General features: G+C 38.4%; 1 long non-coding RNA gene across 1 annotated transcript in view; it reads right to left on the bottom strand.

Moving 5' to 3' along the window:
* Positions 1 to 7,881: 7,881 nt before the first annotated feature.
* LOC121501332 overlaps positions 7,882 to 16,641 on the bottom strand; it is a 55,488-nt gene continuing 46,728 nt past the window's right edge. The window contains exons 2-3 of the long non-coding RNA XR_005990582.1: positions 12,978 to 13,055; positions 7,882 to 8,010 (exon numbers count right to left, since the gene is read on the bottom strand). This is a non-coding gene — a long non-coding RNA (uncharacterized LOC121501332). The remainder of the gene's footprint in view (positions 8,011 to 12,977; positions 13,056 to 16,641) is intronic.

Below are 16,641 nucleotides of genomic sequence, written 5' to 3'. Positions count from 1 at the left end.
ATCTGAAATAGTCTATCCTATTCTCAGATCATACCATGACCATGCCTCAGATGATCGGGATGCTAAGTGTAAAGCAGGAGAGAAATCAAGAGAGGTTTCTTTCTCAGCTATAGAGACCGATTCATCCCACAAGCCCCAAGTTCCATTACTGTTCTTGATCCTTTTCTACTTAGAATTTAATGTGCAGGCTGTTGTACTTGACAGGTGACCTTACAGAAAAGGAGAAAGAGAACCACTCTTTATAGAGCAAAGGGAACAGCATGCCCTAAGTCAAATGAGCATAATGCTTGTTCTGCTTTCTAGCACTTGGGGGTGGAGGCAGCTGTTCCCTGGCAGCCTCCAAAAGACTAAAAGCAGATGTGGTTCCTGTCGAGGAGAAACGAAAAACGTGGATCCCCAAAGACACAGACCCACGTGACTCCCGAGGATCCTCAAGATACTTTCTGGTCTCCCCTCTTTTCTCTCGCTATTTGGAACTCTGAATTCTCATCTCAGCTATATGTAATCAGTACTAAGCATAGTAATTTACGTTTATCAAAAACAGTAATATTTTTAATTTTTTTTCAGCCAGTTTTTTTTTTTCATTCTCTCTACCTCATGGGTACTTCCTAAATCAGATCAGTATATTACACACTTAAAGCAATATTTTTCCTGCATTATTTTTATTTGTTCTTCATCTTAGGCAGACCTGAAAGTCATTAAAGATCACCATTAAGCTCACAAAATGAAATCAAACACAAAATGAAATCAAACACACACACATGAATGTACACACACACTTCAAGGGTTAAAGTCTCGTTTGTTTGTTTGTTTTGTTTTGTTTTTAGAGAAACCCTGTGTTGGATCTTATTTTCTGAAAGCATACCATTGAGGAGAGCCTCATCTTGAAGTTTATCTTGGAATTTATCTAAAAGGAATTTTTTTTGGGCATCAAGGTCAACACCCCTTTTCTTTCTTTCTCCTTGTTTTCAATTTTCTTTCTAAGGAATTGGAAGAAAATGCAGGCAGATGAGTAGTTACGTAATCCCAGAGCTGTGCATGTCACCTGGACCAGAGCCAGGCACATGTAAAGGTCTTCACTTGCCAAAAACACACCAGGGACCTCTTAAGCAATCAAGAATTGCTACATGTGTGCAAGAGCTAACATCTTGAACACAATAGAAATCTGTAATTCAATTATCTTCTGTTTCTCATACATTTACCCTTTGAGCATCCTGACATGTTGGAGCATGGAAGTCCAAACTGGAAACTGCTAAATGCTCCCCCTGCGAGTGAACAGGCCGCGAGGTCACTCCCTCCTGTTCACAAATGAGCATAATGAGGAGAAATAGAGACTTGGCTCCCCACTCAATAAGCCCTGGGGAAATGAGAAGGAAGAGAAAAGGGAAACAGGATAGAAGGAAAAAGCAGCTTAACAAAGGATAGACTAAAATCAGAAAGAGTTAGAATAATGAAAGCGAAGGAAGAGAAACTCAACCAAGGGTTAACTTCTATTGCTCAAAGATTTCTCTCGGAGGCACTGATAGCATTCTTGGGTACTAGTCCTCAAAAAAGGAGAATTTCTTTGCATGAGATAAGGACTTGTTTTTGTTGTTGGCATATGTTCTACCTAAAGGGGGATCAACTGCCCCCAGTCTTTCTCACAGACAAGCATTCTACTTCTGAAAATGGGATCTTAAAATACACAACAAAGACTCCTAACTCTGGGAAATGAACTAGGGGTGGTAGAAAGGGAGGTGGGCAGGGGGTGGGGTTGACTGGGTGACGGGCACTGAGAAGGGGCACTTGATGGGATGAGCACTGGGTGTTATTCTATATGTTGGCAAATTGAACACCAATAAAAAATAAATTTATAAAAAAACACACAACACATTATTCACTACCTGCATATGATATGAGAATCAGAAAGTATCCCCCAGCAGTTTCACTCACAGTTATTATAATGGGCCAGGTCATTTTCCATAAAAATGAGCAACTCCCAGCAGGAAAAAAAATGAAGAGAATGTGCTGATCTTGAACACAGAGTATTTATATATTTTATCACCCATAGACCTTATAGAGCTAGGTTTTTCTCCTGGGATGCACTGTTAATATTTCAACCTCTGTATATGCCAAATGGAAACAAAGATTGTTTCAAAAGGTAAATACAGTGCTGTCATTCTTCCTGGCACAATACGGATGCAATATATTTAACTAGAGTTACTAAGAAAACTACGGGTTTTTAACAAGATGTGGCAATATTATGCAAATGACTAATTCCAATTAAATCCTTTTAAGCAAGATGTGTGATTCAGGGTTCTTTTGATTGCAAGTGACAGAAATCTAGCTCAAATTAATTTACAGGAAATTTATTGGTTGATACTGAAACATCTCAAGTTACCAAAGGAAGGGTTAAATAACCAGTTTATTGCAAGAACAAAGACGCTGTTGGCCCTCAAAAATATGTGGAATCAGAGCTTCAAGACAGCCAGGACTTTATTTTTGTGTCCCCCATCTTTGCTTTTCTCTGTGTGTTAGATTTTTCCTCATTTAGTTCAAATTTCTTCCACAGTGCAGGAAACATGGCCCCTGGCTAGTCCTGACTTCAAATCCCACAGCTTTAAGTAACAGAAATGGTTATACCCTCTTCCTTATTTCTAGTCAAAAATTCCAGGTGTAGGGGATCCTGGGTGGCTCAGTTGGTTAAGCCTCTGACTCTTGATTTCAGATCAGGCCATGATCTCAGGGTGAGAGGATTGAGCTCCACATTGGGCACCATGCTCAACCTGGTGTCTGCTTGTTCCTTTCCCTCCCTGCCCCCGCCCCTCCTCACCCCCCTTGCTTGTGCTTACTCTTTCTCTCAAATAAATAAATAAGTAAAAATTTTTTGTAATTGCCTTTAGAAAGAAAGAAAAAGGAAAGAAAGAAAGAAAGAAAGAAAGAAAGAAAGAAAGAAAGAAAAAGAAAGAAAGAAAGAAAGAAAGAAAGAAAGAAAGAAAGAAGAAAGGAAGAAAGAAAGAAAGAAAGAAAGAAAGAAAGAAAGAAAAGAAAGGAAGGAAGGAAGGAAGGAAGGAAGGAAGGAAGGAAGGAAGGAAGGAAGAAAGAAAGAAAGAAAGAAGAAAGAAAGAAAGAAAGAAAGAAAGAAAGAAAGAAAGAAAGAAAGAAAGAAAGAAAGAAAGAAAGAAAGAAAAGAGAATTCCAGGTGAAGAATTATGATTGGCTTTGCCGTATCAGGTACTCATCCTCTAGCCAAAGAGTCACCTGTGCATCAGACTATCGGAACAAGCTCTCCTTGTGCTCAGCATGCATCCATCAAGTGGTTAATACCTAGCAAAGTGGGAGTAAGTGTTCTCTTCCTCTCAGTTCAGCACCAAGAGAGCAGCATCATGATAAAGGATTCAGGATACATAACATCCATGTGGGAGTCCCAGCTGGGTGACAGCTGAGACCTTCAAAGAAAAAATCACCACCTCTTTGAATTTGAGTTTCTTCCTTGGTAAAATAGGAGGGAATGGAGCCCTTTCTCAAAAGAAATGCTAACAGATGCACTGACACAGACAAAGCTTATGTTCATTATGTCAAGTGAAAGAAAGTACAAGCAAATGAGGGCATGGTATATCATTTCACTTCGTGCAATGCTAGAAAAAGCAAAACTGTCCAATAGTGATAGAAACATAATCAGGAGCTGCCAAGTTGCATGATGGAGGGTGCTGAATAAAAAAGGTATGAGGGTAAAAGGGCACAAACTTTCAGCTTCAAGATGAATAAAATCTGAGTATCTAATGTAAAACATGGTGATGACAGCTGATAGCACTGTATTGTATAAGTTAAATTCACCAAAAGAGTAGAAATTAAATATTCTCACCAAAAGAAAAAAAAAGGAAAAAAATATATGAAGTGATAGAAATGTTAATTAGATGGGGAGAACCCTTTCACAATGTATATGAATATCAAATCACCACACTTTAAAGATCTTACAGTTGCATCTGTCAATTATACATTAATAAAGCTGAAATTAAAAAAAAATTTTAAGTAAAAAGAAATAAAATTAAATAAATAAATGATTTTTTAAAGAATTTTTAAAAATAAATAAATCTGAAATTTAAAAATACAAAAGAAAAAAATTACCAAAAGGCAGGAGGGATCTTTCTGGGAAAATATAAATGTTCTATAACTTAATTTGGGTGGAAGCTACATTGATGGATATGGGAGGAGTCTTTGACTCACAGATGTAAAATATGAGCATTTTATTTTAGATAAATTACATCTTGATAAAACTGAATTTATTTTTTAAAAAATCTCTTTCCCACTGGGAAAAAAGATTTCTTTCCCAGAAGGTTGAGATGAATATCAAATGAAATGAGGCACCTCAAAGCCTTTGCAAACATAAGTGATATGCACATAATGTAATACTGTCTTTTACTCTGTTTAATTGTGTCTGTGGCTAGTTTTTGTAGTTGAATCAAGGTGCTACTACACCCAAACATCTGGTCAGAGTCTACGATCATAAATTACTTCTGTCACTTTGGCCATGTCTTCTCCAGGCTCTTCCTACTCCAGGAGTCCAGTTATCTAAACCTCAGGTGGTAAGATTTCTAAAGTTATCTCCCACCCTGGTGTCACTTGCAGCCTTTTGATCTTTGGGGAGACAAACTAAAACAGGGACAAAGCTTACACACCACTGGAAGCACCACTAAAATCTCCCTTAGTAGGGATGTAGGTGATTGTGAGCTTGAAAAGGCTCAACTTACTATGTGTTTCAGTTGTTTCTTGCTGCTCATTGAAACTTAGGATTTAATGCACTGTGTCTTATTATTCCTCATGATTAGGTATGTTGACTGGACTCGGTTGGGCCATCCTTCTCTGCATAGTATCAGTTGGGGTCACCTATATGACTGCATCCAGCTAGGAGTTCCACTAAGGTTGGAATACCCCAGAAGGCTGCACTCACATATTTGGCACCTCAAATATGGGTAGATGGAACAGCCAGGGGATGACTGGGCTTCTCTCTTGCCACTTGGTTTCTCATCATTCTGAAATCTAACCTGAATTCCTTTCAGTGACATCTAGAGGCCAAAAGGATGAAAACAGAAGTTGTAAGTCCTCCCACGGTCTGGCCTCAGTAGTCTTAGAAAATCACTTCCACTTCATTCTGAAGTCAAAGGGCCATCCTTATTTCAAGAGATGGAGAATAAGACTCCACCTCTTGATGGGGAGAGTGCCAGTCATGGGAAAGGGTGAAAGAACTGTTGGTGGACATCTTTACCGACAATCCACTGCACTCTGCCACTCATTTCTTCCACTCATTATAAATAATTAAGTTCAAGGTCAATTAGCTCTAAAGATGTAGACCACAAAATGAGGGACTTAGTTGTTCATGTAGTCATTGATTCAAATAACAAGGATCAAAATCTGTGTGCCAGGAAGTTGGTATGCTAACCACACCAAACTAAAACTCCCTTGACACAAGAGGGCAAGAAACCACCCAGTACTCTAAGTTGCAGGCTTGGCAAGAAAACCATACCTTTATCAAGAGTTCCCATTTATCTGGATTTTAGGAATAATAAAATACTTTGAAGATCAACTGGCCTTTCCTCTGGACGTAGGAGGAACTTCCTGGTATTTCCTTGCTAGATCATAATCTTTCCCCTTTTGAAAGACTTAGGAACCGAGAAAATAAATATAGACAAATAACCGTTTGTATAAATTAGAGCAGGACCTGTTGAAAGATAGATAGAATTCATTCTTAGTCCATTAATTATTCCAGTATGGTCATCTATTCATTCCATATAAATTAGTAGCTATCTGCTACGTCATAAGCATTTCTAGTTCTTTGTATAGGGCCACACCTCTTTCATCTACTTTGTCTTTAAACTTAGTAAAGTTTCAGGCCCAGTTTCCTCCTGGCACATGTTGAAAGTCATTATTTAAATAGGAATGAAGAAGGTTGAGACTAGGAGCAAGCAGGAAGCCTACCAGGAGGGGTCCTAACCCAGGGTATTAAGACCCCTTCCCTTCAAGTGTGTGGTGCCCTCCTCAAGTGCATTCTCTTGAGCCTCCAGTGGCCAGCTCTGCCGGGTTTCAGTCCATCAGCTTGGTTCCTTTGAGCTAAAGGTACCTCCTCTTTCTCCCCTTCTCTCTCCCAATGAAATCTTGCTGATTCTATAACCCAACTCCTCTAGGATTAATTAACTGAATCACAAAAGGACATTAAAGACTGACAACAGTTTTCTGTGGTACCTCTCCAAGAGACATTCCCGTTTGGATTTTCAAAGCACAACCTAATGATCCCAAAAGCATGAAGCTCAAATGGAATCAGGCAGAGGCAAGAGGGAGATGCATTGGGATGAAGGCTCATCCCAGTGTTCCTCAAGTCATAGGATATATGCAGCTTCTGTGTGCATATCAAATAAATTTGGCTTTTAAAAAACTCCACTCATTTTCTCCTGGAAACTTTTTTTTTTCTTTTTTTAAATGCTTGGTGACTGAATGTCAAGAGACATATCAGAAGAGAGCACTTGATTCCTTGTAGAAGCAAGCTACTGAAACTGCCCCCATTTGTTTTAGTCTCTACTACAGAACTTTTGGTTCTGGGAATTGATCAAGACCAAGACTTTGAGGGGAAAATGAGGTCAAGGTCACTGCAACACCACATGGCTGAGGTTCAGCTAACTTGGTGTGTGAGTTTCCTTTAACGATGTGGAGCAGACTAATAAACAGAACATGCTATATTTTGGAAAATGAATGAAGCCCAGTACTGGGAGACTCTTGGATGGAATGTGTTAACCCTCTCCTGAGCCAGAAATGGGACCTCTGAGGTTTCTCATGGAAATTATAATATTTGTGGATTCGAAAATAGAAAAGTGGCCAAATCTTCGAAACTGAATGAGAATGACTCATTTTGGTAAGGTACCTCGCAGGCTGTGCAAACAACTCCTCAGTCATTGTCAGGACTGGGAATGTCCTCAAGTGGGCTTTGAAGAAGACTCCTTGGTTTCAAATCCTGGTGACCACAGGGAAATTAACCTCTCTGAATCTTTGCTCCTCCCGCATTAAATGCAGATGATAATAGGAGTATGTATCTCAGATGTTGGGAGGAGTAAGAGGAGGCTTTGGAGTACTTTGAACAGTGTATGTCACATCGTAAGTGCTCAGTAAATGTTCTTTATTAGTATTTAAGTATTGTCAATTCTGTATCATGCTTATTTTACAGAAGAATAGCTGGACAGATAACCCCAGTAATGAGGACTACACAGGTGTATGCCTGCCATTGCAATGCATTTTATGCTTGCATTTCATTCTTGCAACAGCAGATTTGCTTTCCTAATTATGTTCCCCAAGCATAGCCAGCCATCAGTGAGGGAAGGCCCAACAATATGGTGCATGATGAGAAGAAAGTGAGACAGGCTCTCAGGCCCTTCTAAACTTAGGATTCTGTGGTTTGGGGAATACAAGTTTCAAGTGAGTAATCCACAACATGCCTACATCTCCAATGGCTAATGAGGCATTGGCTTATTTTCAAAAAGCTTTTCCTTGGGGTTTCCAATGCTGAGTAGCAACACTTTTCCTCCTCAACCAACTAGCTGTCCTTCTCTCCCAAGGAGTAGACATGCATTCCAGAAGTGAGCAGCTGAGTTTCATCACCAGGTGACCCAATTATTCCTTTATCTCAGTCGAAGTCCTCTGTAGGCTCTGGATGGCTGCTTAGCCAGAAGTGTTTGTACTTTTCTGGCAGGATATAAAGTAGACAAACACAACAATACATAAAATATAAACTGGCAAGTTGAAGCAACAGAAGCACCACAGGGGGCCCCAGGCAGAAATGTTAAAAAACAGAACTTAACCCTTGAGAGGACTCTGCAAATGCTTATAATACAGGCATCATTTTTTTATTCGGTTTGAAAATGATCTAGATATTTCCAGCAGGGACTCACGAGTTAGGACTCAGCATCACTGATATAGTTTCTGTGAGCAATTTTCTTTGGCGGTAACAAACCCCATCTGACCTCCTAGATTTGGAGAGAGGAGTCTCTGTCAATGAGAAATTTGAGAGAAAGAAGAATTGACTGTTGTGAGTTAATAACAAGATTCAAAAATGCAATTCAACCAACACAACTTTGATGCATTCGTTCAATGAGAAAAGCATATTTTATTGAGAAGAGCCTGCTCAGCACTCTTCTATGTGTCAGGAATGCAGTGAAAAGCCTCCGGCATTCCTGCAGTTTCAAATCTGGTGAAAATCACAAATAATAAACAAGTAATCAAATAAATATATAGTGATTTTCTGAAAGTGCAATGAATAATGGGTGGAGGTAACGGGGTAGGAGTATTAGGGTAAGTGGTCAGGAAAGACAGAGTGGTCTGGATCTCTTATTTCTGGAGCACTGTAACCGAGTCAAGCGAAGGCCTTCTATATGCTACTACTGATAAAGCCAGACTCCAGTCTGCCCCATCAGCTTTGCAATGATTTCCAACCTGTGATCAAAAGTAGGAAGAAAATAAACAGCTAATATGGCAGCTCTCCTGGAATATGGCACTGAAGGACTTCATGAAGTTTCTTTCAGCTCTGTAATAAACTCTCCTTTATCCAGAAGCCGAGATTCACTTGTCCCCAAGTAGCTTGAGACCCAGTCAGAGGGAAACAGTGACAACGCTGTAAAGGCTTTGCTATTCCTCGATTTGCAGAGTCAGTATAAATAGACCATGTTTTAAAAGGTGAGCCAAAAGAACCCAAAAAGGTGGAAAAATAGAGAAGCTAAAAATAAATGAGTAAAAGAGAAAAGTTCCTGTAATTTTAGGTTTAAAATACGAGGTTGAGTAATCAAGGAAAGTATTTTTACTGCCTTGTCAATATTTTTCCTGGAAGCTCGGGTAAATAGACCTTCTTCAGATCTGTAGTGTGCGTGCCTAATGGTCTTAGGTGTCTCTGACCACAGAATAACTTTATCCCTAAGAAACAGGGCAAACAGGAACTCTGTGGTTTTAGCATTCCCCACAAATAAGTAAATATATGGATGTATATTTAAAAAGGTTCAGTACCATAGGACAGATCATTTGGGTCTGCTTGAGAAGTGTTTCCCCTCAAGTGGGATATTTCTTATGAAGCTTTCCATGCATTAAAAGGAAGCCCTGCTTGCCCAGGGTGATCTCGGTCATATTTTCTGCATCGTTTGTACTCTTTCAATTTACTGCCGAATGCCTAGCAGCTGTGCGGGAAAGCATATGAGAAGTTATCCGTTTTCTAAGTTGAGTCCTCATTTATTTACCCTGCTGGTGAAAAACCCACTGGCTTTCATCTCTGCTGAATCTGTGGCCAGGAGAAGCAGGGGGTCACAAATGTTGAACAGAGTTTAAAAGGGGGAAAAATTATCATGAGAGCCTTCAAGCACACCTCACTCCTCAGTTCAAGCTGTCCCTCGGTTTTATGAGGTATTTGCCCAAAGCTCTTGCTGTTCAGGCAAGGGGAACAGCACGTGGTTTTGTTGGCAGTAGAGACTCTGCCTCAAACTGCAGCATGCTTCCATGGGCTGATTCATTAGGTCTCGCTGATCCTATGGTTTAACACAAATCCATCACTTGAATAACTGGCACCCCTCAACCCCTGGATCCTTGATTATTTGATGTTGGGTGGAAAATAGGTGCTGGGAACTGTCAGGGGAAGCAAAGAGCATATCAGATGCCCATACATCACCTTGAAGGCCATGGACACAGTATGTGCTTTCCAGTGAGACATGACTAATAGCTCTTCAGTCTGGACTTGGCCAATGTGCAGCTAGCATGGTGAACAAAGAGGAAGACTCACTATCTCTTCCAAGAAGGTCCAATAGGAACCAATAACCCCATTTATCTGATGGTTCCTGGATGAAAAGACTTGAAAGATCTCTTGAAGATTGGAAATTCGTAATTTTACCCCAGAAGGAAAAAATAACGTTGCTCTTCTAGATTGCTTGAAGAGCAATTTCCAATTCCATCAACATGCCAAAACTTCCAGTTAATTCAGTCCAAAAAACTAGTCAGGGCAGTCATTTTCAAGCAAATAAAAGCAAATGCTTCTTCAAATAGCAAGTACCAAATTATCCCCAATATATTGTGTGGGTTGAAAATATCAAGTGCTCTAAAAAAAGCATTTGATGTATCTATTATTAATCAACCTAATGTGGTTTTTCATGGAAAAGCTAACATATCCTAAAAAAAGTCCACAGCCAGACTAACATCAAAAAGGACAACTACTACATTTTATACAAAAGGCTCCAAAAGCCAAAATGCAAAGATAAATGTGAGCTTCTTGATGTCCTTGAATTTGATGTAATGTAGGCAAATATGAATGAATGAATGAATGAATAGCTGAGCATTTTTCTGTCATGTTGATGTAGTCCCATTTTTATTCTCTACAGGAAATATTTGAGATGACTGTACTATATACCAGTTTGTCCTCACTATTTGACATATCCGTGACATCTCTTCCTCCAGAATGGCAGCAAACAATAAGCAGACAGGCAAGAACTTTTTTCCCACAGTGTCTTGAGTCTGATCCTGTTTATCTTTCTATAACAATGGAAACAGATGTATTTTTGTGCTTGCAGCTTCCCAGATGCTCCATTCTAAAATGCTGTCTGCTGTTCAAAGACATTGCTAGTTTTTAAAGCAGTGAGGACTTCACTAAGTTAATTACTTGAGTCAAGACTTAGAATTTCTGGGTGCATAGTGCACCCTCTGCAGGAGATGTTTCATAATCAAGGGTTCACTTGGGGTCCTGTTGTGATGTCCTGTGATCACAGACTCTCAGCAAAGTAGACCTCTAGGTAGAACTTAAACTTCCTTCAAGACCAATGACAATAATAAAGCAGCCCAGGTGCCCAGAATCAGTGATGGGTAAATTGCTTAAATCTCACCATCACCTTACATCAGAATTGATCTCAAGACCCTGTATAATACTCCGTAATAAGCTGAGGTCAAGTATCCCTGGTTATGGGAAAAAAACAGAGTTATAATCTGGGCAGGAAGTAGGCACAACCTGCCAGAGTCATACTCCAGCTATTAGAGAATCTTGTTTTGAAAAGAGCATCTTTCCTTTTCCCTAAATTACATCATTCCCTCACTAACCACGTTTGTTTCTTCCACAAACTGTAGCTTTAACCAAAAGGCATATATTTTTGTCTTTATAACCCTCTATACCAAGATGCTGAGCACATAACTTGTAGAAGGATTCCTGATCTGAAGCTGTAAAAAACTCAGCACTTACAACAGTAAAATATATATTTTTTCAATTGCACACAGAACACTTAGCAAGATTGACTATATCCTGGGCCATAAAACAGAAATTAATAAGTTTAAAATAATAGAAATAACACAGAGTATATTCTCTGATCATAAAGGAATTAAACTGTCATCAATAGCAGAAAGATATTTGAAAAACTCCCAAAATATTTTTAAATTAAATAACATACTTTTAAGTAACCCATGATTCAAGTAGGAGATTTGGAAGAAATCTTAAAATGTTTTAAGCTGAAAAAAATTAAACTACAATATAACAATATTTGTTGGATGTAGATAAAGCAATAATTACAATTTGCCTTGGGAGTGAAAGAAGACATATTCCTGATCCCACAGATCAGGAATTACAAAGGAGTAATAAAACAATTCTACAAATAATTCCATACCCCAAAATTCAACAATTTAGATATAAGGGTCTCAGTCCTTGAAAGACACAAACTACCAAAACTTATTTAAAAAGAAGTAAATAACCAGAATAGTTCTATGTCTATTACAGAAATTGAATTTGTAGTTAAACATTTGCACAAAGAAAACTCAAGCTTGAAGGATCTCACTGGTTAATTCTATCAAACATTTAAGTAAGAAATAATACAAATTCTATACAATCTGTACTGGAAAATAGAAGGGAAATAAATACTTCCCAACCAATTTAATGAGGCCATCATTACCTTAATGCCAAAACCAAACAAGGACATTACAAGGAAAGAAAACAAGTTAATATCCCTCATGAATATAGACACAAAAATTTTCAACAAAGCATTAGCAAATACTAGCCAGAAATATATAAAAAGTTAATATGTCATAGTCAAATGGTGTTTATCCCAGAAGTACAAGACTGGTTCAACATTTAAAACTCAATCAATGTATTCCCATACATCGAGTGGCTCAATGAGTGCTTGAGTGGCTCAGCAGTTAAGAGTATGCCTTTGGCCCAGAGCACGATCCCGGGGTCCAGGATCGAGTTTACATTGGGCTCCCTGCATGGAGCCTACTTCTCCCTCTGCCTATGTCTCTGCCTCTCTCTTTGTGTCTCTCATGAATAAATAAATAAAATCTTTTAAAAAAATCAATCAATGTAATACATTATATTCAGAAAAATCACATAATCATTTCAATAGATGCAGAAAAAGTATTTGATAAAATTCAAAGCATGAGTGATTTAAAAATCTTCAAATAGGAATTTGAAGTTTGAAAAAGGTATCACTTATAGTACAACCCCAAAGAGAAAAATTTTAGCTATAAATCTATTTTAAAATGTGTAAGTTCTATCTGCTTAAAAATAAAAGCACTATTCAAAGAAATCAAAGAAGATATAAAGAAATTAAGAAGGATAATGTGCTCATAAATTGAAGGAGTCAATATCGCTAAGACATTACTTCTCCAATCTACAGATTCAACACAATATCAGTCAAAATCTCAGCAGGCTTTTGTTGTAGACATTGTCAAACTGACTCTAGAATATATACTGCAACGCACTAAAACTAGAACAGCAAAAACACTTTAGAAAAGGAACAAAGTCAAAGAACTCACATAATCCCATTTCAAGACTTACTAAACCTACTACAGGCCAATATTCCTCATAAACATAGACACAAAAATACTCAAAACTCAAGTCCAGCAATATATTAAAAAGTTAATACATCATAACAAAGTAGTGTTTATCCTAGAAATGCACGAGGCACATCCAATAATTAAACAGTGTGATATTAGTGAAAAAAACTCACATATGTTTAGGATCTCATAAGGTTGAAATCAAGGTGTTAGCTCTACTGGATTCTCATCTGGAGACTCTGAGGAAGAATCTGCAATGAAGTTCACATAATTGTCAGCAGAATGCAATTCGTCACAAGTTGTAGAACTGGGGTTTTCTTTTCTTGCTGTCCTCTACAGGCCAGCTGCAATCCTTGTCATACACACCCCTCCATCTTCAAGCTAGCAGTAGCATATTAAATCCCCCCCAGCCTAGAATCTTTTGTACTTCTTCTTTTGCTACCAGCTGTAGAAAACATTCTACCCTTAAATGGTTCGGAAAAATCCATTTCAACAGCATACCGTAAAGACAAAAATAGCCACACAGAAATACTGTACACTAGTTAGTTAATTAGAGATTAGGCTCACCCAGTTAATTAGAGATTAGGCTCACCCAGATAATTGCCCTATTGGTAAATCTGAATGACAACTGATTAGTAACCTTAATGACATCTGCATAATGCCTATGTCATGTGAAGTAAAATAATCAGGGTGCATTATTTCATATTAGCCACAGTACCAAGGATTAGGGCAGGATATTTTGAGGGGGGTATCTTAGAAATCTGACTACCAGTATGCAAAAGAATGAACTTCAAGCTGTATTTTAACCTTTTACAAAAAATAAGTGAAAATGGATTACAGACCTAAATGTAAAACATAAAATTATAAAATTTCCAGAAGAAAATATAATAGAAAACAAGGTCTTTCTGACCTTGTGTTAGGTAATGAGTTTTCATATGTGACACCGAAAACAAAATTCATTTTTTAAAAACAATAATTTGGCCTCTTTCAAAATTGAAAAATTTTATGCTGTGGAGATACGTTTGTGAGGATACACAAGCCACAGAATGTGAAAAATATTCAAACATTATATTTCTGACAAAGGATTTGTTTCCAGACTACATAAGGAACTTGCAGAACTCAGCAACAAGAAAACAACCCAATTAAAAGTGGAAGAAAGATAAATGGACACTTTACCAAAGAAGATATATAGATGGCAAATAGGCATTAATAATTATGGAAATGCAAGTGAAAATCAATCAGAGAAAGACAATTATATGATCTCACTCATATGTGGAATTTAAGAAACAAAACAGAGGATCATAGAAGAGAGGAAAAAATAAAACAAGATGAAATCAGAGAGGGAGACAAAACATAAAGGACTCTTAATCATAGGAAACAAAATGAGGGTCACTGGAGGGGATGTGGGGGAGGCACGGGGTAACTGGATGACGAGCATTAAGGAGGATACATGATATAATGAGCACTAGGTATTATATAAGAATATATATGAAGACTCTACACCTGCAATCAATAATACATTACATGTTAATTAAATTTAAATAAAATTTTAAAAAAGAAAAAGAAAATCACAGCTAGATATAACAATACATTTGTCACAATTGTTATTAGAACAAAAAACAAAACCTGACAATACCAAATACTGACAAGGAAGTGGAGTTATTAGAAGTCTTACACGTTGCTGGTGAGAATATAAAATGGTACCATCACTGTAGAAAACAGTTTGGCAATTTTTTATAAAGTTATACATACACTTGCCATATAATCCGGAAATGTAACCCAAAATTTAAAGAAAAATACTGATATAAAAATGTACATGCAACTGTCTACAGTACCTTTATACATAATCACCCTAAATTGCAAACAATCCTGATGTCCTTTAACTGTGAATATGTTACATTGCCTGGAAAAGGAACTTGCAGTCATGATTAAAGTTAAGGACCTTGAGATGGGGAGATAATCCTAGATGATCAAGGGTCCTTCCTTCAGGGACTGAGGACCCAATGCAATTACAAGGGTCCTCATAAGAGGGAGGCAGGAGGATTAGAGTTAGATCAGAGAGAGAGGAAAGGCAATGAAGGTGAAAACAGGAGTGAAAGGAGGTCAGGCGATGTGATATGGAGACCTGAGCCAAGGCATGAGGTCAAACAGACTCCAGAAGCTAGAATATAGGAGAAAAAGAATTCTTTGCTAGAATCCCCAGAGGGAACACAGGCCTGCCAACACCTTGATTGCAACCCAGCAAAACAGATTTCTGACTTCTGCCCTACAGAATTAAAAGGTAATAAATTCGAGATGTATAAGCCACGGAGCTTGTGGTGATTTGCTGCAGTCGTGCTAGGAGACTAACACACCACTCCTATGTCTCCATCTCCGTTGCTTCTACCTTAACTGAGGGGCAGTTGTGAACACAGATTCTGGAGCTAGACTACCTGTATTTGAATCCTAGCTCTGCCACTGCTATGGGCAAGTCAAGTCCCTGTGCCTAAGTTATCTCACCTGTACGATGGACTCGTGATAAGCATTCAGAGAGTTGTGACAGTGCTCAGCATCTTGAAAACATTTTTCAAGTATTTCCTATTATTGTTTCTGTAATCTGAAATCCCAGTATTCATAATCTGAACCGATCCAATACTCTTAGCTGGCTGCCCTATTTTCCTTCTTGCCCTTATTATAATCTTATTCACAGAGCAGTAAAATTGAGATGTTTGCAAAATAAAATCATGAAATCCCTCTGATCATAATCTTTCGAGGGCTTCCCATTGCACTTAGAATTAAATCCAAACTTTTAACCATAGCCTACGAGGCCTGATATGACATCCATGATTTATACTCAACCTCATCTCTCTCCACTCCCTTTGTAGCTTGCTCGCTTTACCCCACCTCCCTTCATTTTGAGCCTCAAATACACCAAATGTGTTTCTGCCTCAGTGCCCTCAAGTGGGTCATTCCTCTGCCTGGAATGCATGTTCCCCGGTTTTCACGTGACTGACTCGTTCTTGAAACTCACTCAAGGTCTCCTCCTCAGAAAGACCTTCCCTCATCACTCAAACTAAATTAGCTGTCTCTAATCATGTTTACTTATTTATTTCATGTCTCCCATTAAAGGACCTACCGCCACATCCCCAGTGCTCAGAATTACATCTGGCATATTGTAAGTACTCAATAAATACTTGTGAAATGAGTCAAGTGTTGGCTGACATGTGTGTTGAGGTATCATGCTGGTGACTCCCACGTACATTATGAATTAGATTAGTATAGTTGTAAATCTTCCCTCTCAGCAGAAAGGTTCTGCCTAAAGACAAAGTAATTTTGCCAGTGATGATTGTGTAGTCTATTTTCTCTCATTCTTCTCTTTTGTCTTAACAAGTGTCTCTGAGGACATTTTCTCTCAAATTCCTGAAAGGGGACTTCAGCGCTGCTAAAGTGAGAGGTTGAACTATGTTTAACCACCAACATCCATACCTTCTAACTCTTAATTCAATTACTTCTTTATCTTAAGTTGTTTTGGTGAAGAGTGAAAGACCGCGTGGTCTATGAGACCAACATGAGGCAGGCACTGCCTAGCTGCCCAGCACTTCAGGGACTGATGAAAGCCCTAGGACCTTATCTTCTCCAAAAATGCAAAGAGAGCTGAGATCCAATAACAAAAGAAGGGTGGATCTCGAATGGCCCGTAGAAGAACTCCCATGACATTCTCACATTGTGTTGACCCATGGAACTGGGCATTGGTTTGTACAACACTGCACCTGTTCCGATATGTTTGTTTTTCCCCCTCTTTCCTTCTCAACATGAGGCTTTGAGCAAATACAAACATAGCTTTCCTCAGTCTCCCTC

This window comes from Vulpes lagopus, chromosome 11 (assembly GCF_018345385.1).
Source record: "Vulpes lagopus strain Blue_001 chromosome 11, ASM1834538v1, whole genome shotgun sequence".
In the NCBI taxonomy this organism is placed as follows: Eukaryota; Metazoa; Chordata; class Mammalia; order Carnivora; family Canidae; genus Vulpes; species Vulpes lagopus.
The sequence above is the reverse complement of the archived record's forward strand: the minus strand, read 5'-3'. Positions and strand labels throughout refer to the sequence as shown.